This window comes from Pteropus medius, unplaced genomic scaffold (assembly GCF_902729225.1).
Source record: "Pteropus medius unplaced genomic scaffold, Ma_sr-lr_union100, whole genome shotgun sequence".
NCBI lineage: Eukaryota > Metazoa > Chordata > Mammalia > Chiroptera > Pteropodidae > Pteropus > Pteropus medius.
Genome location: NW_024352786.1, coordinates 7,477,448 through 7,487,792, shown reverse-complemented (window position 1 = coordinate 7,487,792; position 10,345 = coordinate 7,477,448). Strand labels below are relative to the sequence as shown.

The following is a 10,345-nucleotide window of genomic DNA, read 5'->3' as shown; positions in this document are numbered from 1 at the left end:
AAATTTACAGCCCATTTAAGGAGAGGATTGAGGGGTCCTGACTCATGCTGGTTTTTAAACGCTGTTTTCCCCAACACTTGATGGCTCTTGAGATTTTTTATCCCAGTGGACAGAAATCAAGAACACTCCAGAAGCAGCCCAGTAGAGCCGCCCAGGCATGCTGGTTTCAGACAGGTCTGCCAATCTGGGCATGTTCAGGCAGGAGATTGCTTGTGGCCAACTTGAAAACCACTGGAAGATTCAGCCTCTTGGGGACCCTAGGGCCTATGTTCAGAAAGAAGCCCATCCATATAAGCCTCACAGAGCAGATTACAGCAATGTTGGAATTGTTATTTTCAAGTGCTTACTTCATGACATTAAAAGAAATATTTTTTTCCTGGTATGTTAAATTAAAAATAAAATCATAACTTTTGACTTAAGAATAAACTATGTTTCTAGTTTCTTTTATCTCTTGTTCTTGGCAATTCAAAGGGGGCTTCCAGGACACAGAGAGCAAAAATACTCAGAAGGGAGCAGAGCCCAAAAACGATATCATCCCCAATACTACTGCTCACAATCCCACAGGTATCCTGCCCTTCAATGCTGTATCATGGGTGTGACACCTTACAATTTATGTTTGCCAGACGTATTAGCTCACCAGAGCAGTCCTCGTGGGGCAGACATTCTAAGTCGGATCCCCATTTTATAGATGAGGAAACTCCGCTCATTTGATCAAATGTCACATAAGTAGAAGGAATGAGATTTGAATGTAATCTCCTTCATTTCGATTTCATTGTCACTATTCAAATCTTTTGAAATAAATAAAATTCTAATATTGAGCGCTGAACTAGGAAGCATTTTGCCATGTCATTGAACAAAGTGTTTCAGGCCAGAATATATGTTGGGGAAGATATTTAGGAAACACAGCTGTTCCTTCACAGGAAGGGGCAGGAAGTTACTCACAGGCTCCAGACAGCTATTAGCAAGGGGCCTCCCACCATCTACTCCCTGCTTGGAAAAGTTGGCCTTCAGCTTCTGGTGTTTTTACGTGTGTTCTATTGGATATTTTTTAGGTTCAGTGGTTTATGGCATTCTTCGCGGCTTTGAGGCATCTCTACACTGTGTACTACAGCAATGTTGTATTTATATTTCGATAAGTTGTACATTTATGTTTAAAACCAAGAGCCTGTTGTTTGTGGAGGATTTCCACAGCCAAATTACAATGAACACGCGTCTTTTCACATTTTCTCAGAATAAATTAAAATGAAGCTTTCTATTCTTTTGTACTTTAATGTATGTTCTTAACTCAGGCAAAATGTGAGGGGGACCCCATATGGCACACAAAGTATTTTTAACACCACCTCCCCTCTCTCCCCACCGAAAAGGACGGAAGGAAAGAGGGAAGGAAGAGCAGAAGCAAACCTTAGGAGATGTTTGTGTCTTTGATAGCTGTCTCAGAAACCCAACAGAAACAGCTGTGCCATCATACAGCTTCTGATAGAAACACAATCTCATTTCTGACACAAGCTTCATAAATGAATAAAGCAGGCATTAATTTTATATCATTGTCTAGCTAACAAAAATGCTATACTTATGTAAGTTAGAAACCAAGAAATATATTACAGCAAACTTCCTAGGAGTAAAAAAAAAAAATGGGATCAGAATTCCAATATTTCAGCAACATGATCACTCTTGGTTGTTTGTTTATTTTTTCAAAATGAATGAAATTAATTGAAGCCACAGTAAGAGTCCTGAGTCAATGGTCAGGACAGTTAGAACAACCGGAAGTCCTCCCCACTGGTGGGTCAGTAGCTGATTAATTTCCAGCCCTGGCAGGCCTGGGGCAGGTCTCAGTTATTGCCAAACACCTCTCCGAGAGGCAATGGTGATCACAGGGATCTCCAGGGGTGTCCTCCACCCCACAAAACTGGACACACACACACACACATGTGCGTGCATTCTCTCTCACCCTCTGTAGGTGATGTCCCGAAACATCGTATCCCTAATAAAGGACTGCAGGCAAGACGAGATGCTCTGGATCAGGGAAGATGGGATCCTACTGATCTAAAAGAGACGATCCCATTTTACACTGTAACCTTTACATTTTTTTCTGCTTTTCATTGCTTTTCAACTGTATAACAGTTGAAGGAAGTAACCATTGGTATTTTGCCTTATTTATATATGCATTATAAAATATGCATTTATATAGAAAATATCTTACACATAGACATTATGAAAACCACATTGTAGCCTAAGGATTAAACACATGTGACACACTCCCCTGCGAACATGTGACAGCTCCCTCCTGACACAACCCCCTGCGATCTCACCACTGGATTCCAATCTTTGGTATTTTCAGACTCCCGGGGTGAAAACACTGTGCTACGCTCTGGAGGGTTTTATACACAGCTTCCTTTTATATCCACTACACTAATTCCTTTCATACCAGAGAGAAAAACTGCCCATCTGGGTATTTCTCTATGTTGTATTTATGAAGACACCAGTGAGTGTTTCTTAAGGCAGCCAATATCTGTCGGCGAAGAGAAGGCAGGTTTGCTATTCCTGAATCCTCCGCCGCTCAGTTATATGTGAGTTACTATAAAACACCAGAGCACTTTTGCAAATGAGTACTTTGTCTCAGAATTAGAAGTAGTTCTAATTTCGACTTAGTTTTAGAAAAATTAAATCAATACAACATAAATAAACCTAATGAGTTTCCAGAATGACTTTGGCCGCCGTGCCAAATCATTTGTTCATTTACATGTAACCCGAATTCCCCTCGGGCCCACTAGCCTACGCAGGCGAACTGTGGCTGATGTGCAGCTCTCAGTGGTGCAGGAGCTGTGATTTGCTGCCAAGTCCTTTACATCTAAATCTGGAAATTGCCAAGGAAGTCTTGCAGCCTCTATCTGGCATTCCTGCTATGCCGTCACCCTCATCCTCAACTCTTTTCCACCCTTCTTCCCCTACTCCCATCCCCACAGGCCCAGCGGCTACTGCCTCTCTTCACTGGGCCCTGAAATCTCTACGCAGACCAGGTTTAGCAGTTCCCAGCCAGCAGCCGCCAGCCCTCAGAAAGGCAGGGCGTCCCCCGCGGTGCAGTGGGGCAAGCCTGCTCTTTTCCCTTGGTTAGATGGTCCGTGTGAGAAAGCTGACCGCCTCCCCCCGCCCCCCACCTTCTCTTCTCAGGAGCCATACATGCATCCAGGGGGCCAGGGGACAGATTGGGGAACAGCCATGGCACTACGTGAGAATGTCTCTTCCTTCCTTAGCTCTGGGCAAAACTTGCCCATGGGTAGAACTCAATGGACCTAGTTTCTTTCAATTAGGGCAAATGTAAAGTTCTTTCTGATATCTTTGTTGTGGTTTGTTTTTCTTTGCTGTTTTTGGTATTCATACGTGATTAGCCAAGACCCTTGAGAGAAAGAAAAAAATCTTCCACCTGAGCGTGTAGTATGGGCCCAGATAGTATTCTAACCTATCTTAAAAGTTCTTTTTTCACCACAGGTCCACTTCTAGCTTGAATATTGTAATAAAAAGAATTCTTAAGGATATAGAAGTGAATTTCTGCTCCACATAGCTTAAATATCAGTTTTTCGACATAATGCAATTTGAAATTGCCAGGGCCATTAATATAACACAAACATTTGAATTTAAAATAGAGTGGGCTTTCTTTATCATGGTTTTGATGGGCAAGTCTATCAAGAACATGTGTGTCTTATTATGAAGCTTTTAAGTAAAAGAAGCCGGACTCCAGAAACATAGACAACTCCCAAATAGTTATATTCGAAATGCCCTACAACTCTGTCGTTTACATATAAAATTCTAAGCTAGTTAAATATGCATCTGTCATTTAAAAATAGTGAATTAAATATCAGTCTCTGGAAGCATCATTAAACATGGACCTGCTCTCTATCTTTAAACTCACAAATAAACCTTTAATTTGAGTGTCTGTAATGAGATCATATGAAGAAAAGAAATTGTATAGGTTATGCCCATGCTGTGGAAGCATATGTGCTTGTCTGTCCATTCAAATTACAGTGATTATATTTTGAGATTGTAGATTACGGATTTTTTATGGGAATTATAGAAACCTTATTTAATTTAGATAGATAGAATGCCACACTACAAAGGGCTCTTCTTGTCTAGAATTTTGGTGTACTTTACACTTCTGTATTACTCTGAAATTATGTTACAGTAACTGCATTTTAATTATAATGGCATGTTTATTTCAAAACTGCAGTTCTAGTCATGGATTTATCCAGTGTCCTGCTCTGAGACTAGAATAAAGCCAGTTATCCCCAACGAACACAATATTAGAGCCTGTTATACCTCTCCTTTTTCCTTTTATTAAACAGAGGTTGTTTATCAAGACAAATCTTTATTACATCTGAAAAGTTATTTTAGTTATTATCAAAATATCCCACATTTACATTTATATGTATATTTCAAAAGAAAAATCAATTCAAAGTTTTTTCTATATTTTGAACAGCTCCTCAGAGCTTAATTTATAAGTAATTTTATTGCACCTAACCACAATTCAACTTTTAATATGAGAACTTTTAGACATACACAAAAATAGAGAGAATAGTGTAATAAGCCCCCATATTCCCAGCACCTAGATTTGTAACATCTATGAACATTTTGCCATATTTATATTTGTTTTCAAGCAAATCCCAGCCATTATGGCATTTCATTCTTAAATATTTCAAGCAGCATTACTAAAAAAAAAAAAAAAAAGAAATGCATTTTCTTACATAACCACAATATTGATATTATGACACTTAGCAAACTTAACAATAATTTCTTACTACCATCTAACATCTTGACCATTTTTAAGATTTCTCTGGTTATCTCAAAAATAGCTTTTTACAGAGAGCTCTTCCTGCTTTTTTTCCATGATGAGTGATTTACTGAAGAAACAGAGGGAATGGTCCTATGATATATCCCATATTCTGGATTTTTCTGATTGTCTTACTCCCATCCCTAGAATTGCCTACCAATGAGGAGTCCGATCTTAAAGTTTGATTAGTTCAAGCTTAAGGTTTTGGGCAAGAACATTTTAGGCAGTACTGTATGTTTCACATTGCTTCTCAAAGGAGGCACACAATGCCTGGATGTCCCATTCTTAGGGAAGCTAGGGATTGACCAGGTGGCTCAAACGGCAATGTGCTTCCCCACTCCATTATAATGTAGGCTACTACTCTGAGATCTTTCAAAGATCCAGGTCCCTGTAAACTTTTCAGCTAATCCTTTTGCCATCCATTTTGATAATAACTGCTCGAATCATTTATTTCATTGGGGCATGAAAATTTGAGATTTTATAATTCTATTATTTTTTCCAAATTTATTAACTAAAATTCTTTCACTTAATTAAAAAGCATTCTTCATGAACTGAGACAATTCAGGCATCCAAAATACAATTTATGTAGGAAACGATAGAGATAAGGTAGGATAAATCCTTAATTCTTTAAATGGCAATTTTCATGGTATCGGTTTGGTGCACCGGCCACCTCTAATGGCGACAAATGAGTTTTGAGAGATTTTTTCCCTTTCATTTTCTTCCCTTTCTCATTATCTTTATGAACTCATAGATTTTTTATATATTTAATAGGTTTCAACCAATTGTAGTCATTTTCTTTTGACTGTTCAAGTTGTTCCATATTTGGGCAGTGGAAGCCCTTTACAAGGGCCACTAGGTCTTCTCGGCATGTCCTCAGAAATCTCTGATAGCTTCCTTCCTTTCTTTTTTTCCTTTGGCACAATAGGATGCTCACCTTATGCTTTTTTTTTTTTTAACACCTACAGCACCCAGTATTCCCAGCTGATCTCCCATCCAAGTACTAACCAGGCCCAACCCTGCTTAGCTTCTGAGATCAGAAGAGATTGGACATGTTCAGGGTGGCATGGCCGTAGACCCTTATGCTTTTCTTAACGCAGATCAAGAATCAACTGCCTAAAGAGTCAGAGTTTCTTTTAGTGGGAGAAATTATTACTTTTTTTTTTTACTCTAAAAAAACATATATTTCAAAATTAATCTGAATTTAACTACATTGTCAGGTTAAAAATCAACTTATTTCAAAAACCAAAAACCCGCTTTTGTGCTGCTCACAAAAGACATTTAATTATAATCACCAGGCACACACACATGAGTAAGATTATCAAAGCACTTTGGGCATTTTCTCACTGGTTCTGCAATATTCTCATTAAATTGGTACAAGACAGATTTATCCCTGTCTAACAAGGCGATCTGAATAGAAAAGCAATTTAATTGTACAAACTCTTAGATGTATGTAAACCTTAAGGTATTAGCTGTGCTCTCTCACTATTAACAAAAAGCTAGTCAAAGCTTCAAACAAATTGTACAAAACAGTCCAAAAAGTATTATGCAATTGCTACTAACTGGCAGTTATTTAATTAAATTTCAGTTAAGTAATTTTAAAAAAGTATTTTGATCATTGTTTAAAATTTTTATTCCACATAAAATAGGTAAGGATTGACCAGGGATGTAACAAACATTCATTCATTTATTCAGTCAATACGTATTTATGTGGCTAGAACAAGCATTCATTCATTTATTCAGTCAATAAGTATTTATGTGTCTAGAAATATGAGACACTAACATTTAATGCTTATAGTTGTGATGTTTTAAATTAACTTCTAGAGATAGGACACTTTTTCTGTGACTTTAAATCCATCACAATTGATCTATTCTACAACTGTCAAAGGTAGGATTACAGTATCATGATATATTCAAAAATTTAAACATATGAAGAAGAAATTGGCCTCATTTCCCAAGATATCAAGTCCTCTGAGGTTCTCAGTGCTTGGCAATTAATAGTCTCTTGTTTTTCACTGTGGTTTGGGTTAGATTTTCAAGCCATAAATCTGTTTTATTCTCATTTTGGTTGCCAACTTGTCATTATCACCATCCCAGTCAGCCCCCGCCACCTCATTGTCAGGCATCTTTTGTACCAAGGAATAAACCTGAGCCAAACGTATTCTTCCCCAGAGGACTCTCCATGGCGGAATGGCCCAGGAGACTTCTAGTAGGGGAATTTTTCCATCGGAATTTGCCTCTTTGTCAACAAACACCTTGTCACTAGAGCTGTTACTTTCACTGTTACTTTTCAAGAGTTGCCTGACAGCTTTCTTCTTCAATTTACAGGGCACGGTTGTGGAAAGAGCCCTGTTCTAGGAAGCGAACATTCTAGCTCCCTCTAAGCTCCTTTCTGAACTATTGCATGAGATCTTGCACAAGTCATTGACTTTCAGTGACCCTCAGTTTACTCATCTCCAGATGATCAGAATGACACTAACTTTTTTCTCAAGTAAAGTTACATATGTCTCTCCAAAATCCGTCTATAAATCCACACTGGCAAGGGGAAACATGTTCCAAGTCAGATCCAGGCTGCGTTCTTCATTTGCATCACTGTGCTTTTCAGCTGGTACAAACTTAGTCAATAAAATTAAGTGGAGGATTTAGGAAAACTTACTGAAAAAACAGTAATTGAAGACTTCGAAGCCACCATCAACAACTTGACTTTTTCAAAATAGGCTACCAAATAAAACTGACCAAATGCATCAAAAAATAATCCAGTTCCTTAACTTTTTTGCAAGGACACTTGTTTCAAAGTAACTCGAATGATGTGAGCATACAGATTCCTCGATCTGGTTATGGTTATAACTTTGGAGACTCTATAGCAAAATAGTAAAAAGCATGTGCTCTAGAGTCAAACTATCCAAGTTTAAAGATTACTCTATCGCTAACTAGCTAAGTATGGGCAACTTACTTAACCCCTCTTTGCCTCAATCTTCTTATCTATGAAATGTATATCTCCCTTATAAATAAATACATTAAAGTTCTTAGATAGTGTTTGGTACATCCTTAGTCCTCAATAAATGTTAACTAGTATGCATCAAACCAAGCCACCATTCCTTACCAAAAAAGAAAATTTTTATTTCTTTCAACATATCACCATCACCCTTCATCACCCACCTCCAAAAGCTCACAAGTCACTACATTTTTTATAGATCACAAAACACCTATGGGGACAGTTAAATGTTCAAAGCAGTTCAATAGAGAAACCATGACTTCCAAATATTTCTTGAACACTTTCTTCAAGTTAGTACCTATCCAGTTACAAATCAATCAAACCCATGCTGGGTCATTATTGCTCTCCTGAGAGCTGCACAAAAATCCTGTCTCCTGGCAAGGGAAGCAATCCACGTCTTCAGCATTTTTTTTTTTTTTTTTTCCTGAAAGGTCATATCTATTTGTGGCCTTAGAAATGTATATGAATACTGTAATGTGTAAGTCTTTCCCTTTAAACAAGATACTTCATCCCACAACTCCAACACCACAGGCCTTAGCAGCTTTCACTTCCACTATTCATAACCAATGACTTGAGCAAAGATCAAGTACTTCCTGTCCCCATGATTGCTGCGATAGTTATAATATTTTCATAAGAAAAATTTATAAATAGGGTTCACTAAATGCAAAATTTCCCCAAATTCCTTCACGTATGCTGAATGTGGGAAGAGAATTAGAGTAACCTTCAGAAACGTACTTTTCTTTTCTTTTCTGCTGTGAGGACTAACCAGACTAGCTTGAAACTATAAGAACATGCCTGAGGCTTATTTGCTTGTAAATTATAAATAGATTCACATTTATAGTTCAATAAATCACTAGTTTCCCAGCAGCTTTTAGGAAACAATTTCTCAGGTGCTTACATGAAATGATTGAGGCAAAATGGATTTTTCTGCACAAAATATTAACTCTGGCTCACATATTAATGTGTGTATTTTTGTGACTGTATAATGTGATACTGTATCATTCTTAGCTGGTTGTAAGCAGGAGACAGTGGATTAATTCATCAACTTGGAAAACTTTGCCTGGATTACCGCTAACCAAAAAAAGGCAGGGAGCGGGGCGGGGGGCGGTGTTCTCACCTCAAAAGCCAACAGACAGACATTCTTAGGAAGGTAGTGTGTGGGGGAATGTGTTTGGGCCTTGCGGGGCATGAGAAGAGAAAATTATTACAATAAACCTTTTTATTAGCACTCCATTTGATAAATTCACTTGCGTTTCCTTTCGAATTAAAAGGCTTTTCCACTTAGACACAGTTTAACATATTCTTTGTAGAAGGAAAAAAAATAGCATCGGCTTCACAACCACCATTAAAAAGAAGCTTTCTCGTAAAACTACAAACTGCTCTTCAGTGACATAATCCGTCACAACAGTGACATCGATGGCTAGAGTGGGAGTTGTTGGTGGCGTGCTCTCTTTAGTACTTGGAGCACAGCAGCTGCTGTGTGTTGGCTGTGTTGGAAAATGGTAAAAGAAGACAATTTAGGAGATACAAACAAACTTTATTTAATGCTTCATGAAGTGGACAATCCCTATTTGGAGAACTGTAAAATGGGGCAGAAGGCAGGAAGCTTTCATAGGATAAAGAATAAAGAACAAGAAAGAGAAAACTAAAAAATGAAAATATCAGATGGGCTGGGGCCACATAGCTAACTGTGTTTGGAATGAGAAGAAACAAGGAAATAAGTGTAGAGCCCATGGTCACTTGGTGTTTGGGGATTGGCCGGCTGGATAGACTGTGTTTCTGGTCAACGGGAGTATTTAAAGAAACACGAAAGCTGCCTGAATTTCGGTTTGCTGACTAGGCTCCTGGACAGGAGTGGCTCCATTTTGGGCCTAGAATTTTATCTTGCAACTCAGTGAAGAATTGCCCAATCCTTATGTGTGTGTGTTGAGAGGTGTGGAGGCGGATACGGAGGAGAAGACAATGCAGACTATGATCAATTACTGACTAAAAAGACTGGCTCTACCTTACCTAAGGTAGGGCTAATTCTGCAGCACACTTCCTGGACCCAGATCTTTCACAAGAGAAAGTTAGTCTCCAGCTTACGCCACACCCTTGTTTAGTTTTTCCTCCCTGCCTTATCTGTGCTTCTCTCACTCCTCTCCTCTAGAGAGCACTCTCCCAATAAAGAATCTGAACAAGAAACTCCACATCAGGCTCCTTCTAGCAAATCCAGCCTTAAAAAGTTCGTATTGCATATATTGGTCCCAAGAAGCAATGCTGAAGGTGAAACTCTGCATCATTAGCCTCCTGGCTGGAAAGGAGGGCACATCACTAGCGGGAGGCGGAGTGCTGCTACTTCCTGACATGGTAATTGCTAAGACTTTTACATGTGGAAACAAGTGGAAAAGAGGTGCATTAGCAGGTGCAATGAGATAGGCATTGAGGTCTGTTGGAAATAGTAAGTGTAAGGACTGGGGATTTAATAAAAAGAGAAAATTACTGGCAGACCTATTAATCAACATTTTAAAGCAAAGTATAAAAGTAAAGAA

General features: G+C 38.5%; 1 pseudogene; it reads right to left on the bottom strand.

The window, feature by feature from the left end:
• Positions 1 to 5,778: 5,778 nt before the first annotated feature.
• Positions 5,779 to 5,897, bottom strand: LOC120591296 (uncharacterized; annotated as a pseudogene).
• Between the last annotated feature and the right edge of the window lie 4,448 nt (positions 5,898 to 10,345).